The sequence below is a fragment of the Aptenodytes patagonicus genome, unplaced genomic scaffold (assembly GCF_965638725.1).
Source record: "Aptenodytes patagonicus unplaced genomic scaffold, bAptPat1.pri.cur scaffold_620, whole genome shotgun sequence".
NCBI lineage: Eukaryota > Metazoa > Chordata > Aves > Sphenisciformes > Spheniscidae > Aptenodytes > Aptenodytes patagonicus.
The window spans coordinates 5,001-6,410 of NW_027472514.1; positions in this window are offsets into that span (position 1 = coordinate 5,001).

The following is a 1,410-nucleotide window of genomic DNA, read 5'->3' on the forward strand; positions in this document are numbered from 1 at the left end:
CATCGCCGGGGATCGGAGCACGGGGAAAGCCTACCCCCCGGCCACCTGCGTTCGGCTGCCGGCCACCGGGACCGGCTGCCATTGATCTTCCCCCGCTCAGCGGGCTCCAGCTTAGGGCCGGAGAAAAAGGACGGGGCGCCGCCGCCGCCTCGCCCGCCGCGTGCAGACTTTTTCGTCGAGCCCTCCGGCGACGGGGGAAGCCGGGGTAGGCCAGACGCCACGGGCCGCCCGCGTATGGCTCGCGCCGGCAAAAAGGAGGCCGAGGCGCCGCCGCCTCGCCCGCGCCATCATCGGGCCCTCCCTGGGGGGGGGCCGGGGAAAGCCGCGGCAGGCTCGAAACCCCCCGGCCGTCTGCGTGCGCCCGGCTGCCGGCCACCACGACCGGCCGCCGCTCTCTGCCCGCTTGGCGGGCTCCGGCTTAAGGCCGGAGAAAAACAAAGGACGAGGTGCCGCCACCTCGCCCGCCCCCATCCCCTGGCCCTCAGGAGCCGGCGGCGGCCACCGCGGCGGGCTGGGCTCTCGCAGGCATCTCTGCCTCGGGGCCTCTACCAGCACTCGCCATCGCCATCATCGGGCCCTCGGGGGGACGGGGGAAAGCCGCGCCGAGCTCCGCTGCGCTCCCCCCGCCCTTCCAGCGTTCGAGTGCCGGCGGCGGCCGCCGCCGCCGGTCTTCGCTCTTCGCCCTGCCCCGCGGGAGCCGAACCGTCCGGGGGAACCGCCACTACGCCCGCCGAGCGCCCCACTTGGCCGGCCGAGGCGAGGGCGTTGCAGCCGCTGGCTAGCGCCGCTCTCGGAGGCGAGTCCCCACTCCCTCCTATAGTACGGACAGGCACGTCCCCGCCCCCGGCAAGCTGCAAGAACGGTGCCTCCGCCCACCGGGGGGGCGCGCCGCCGCCGCCGCCTTTTACGATGACGTAACTGGAGGCAGCGAAAAACAGCGACCCCTTGGGCAGCTCCGAGCAGGCGGCGGGGACAACACGTCTACCCCTCAGCCCCGGAAACGCGACCAAGTCCCGCCGGAGCCCGGTAGACGTGGCCACCCTTTTCGCCGGACGCGCCGACAGCGACGGTCCGCGCTCTCCGGGGACCGCCGCCGGCCGCCGCCGGCCCCGGAGCCGGGTCGACCTGGCGGCCACCTGCGGAGCCGGGTAGACCTAGCGGCCGCCACCGGCCGCGGAGGCGGGTAGACGTGGCGCCCGGCCGCGGAGGTCGGTAGACGTGGCGTCCGACCGCGGAGGCCGGTAGACGTGGCGTCCGACCGCGGAGGTCGGTAGACGTGGCGTCCGACCGCGGAGGTCGGTAGACGTGGCGTCCGACCGCGGAGGCCGGTAGACGTGGCGTCCGACCGCGGAGGTCGGTAGACGTGGCGTCCGACCGCGGAGGTCGGTAGACGTGGCGTCCGGCCGCGGA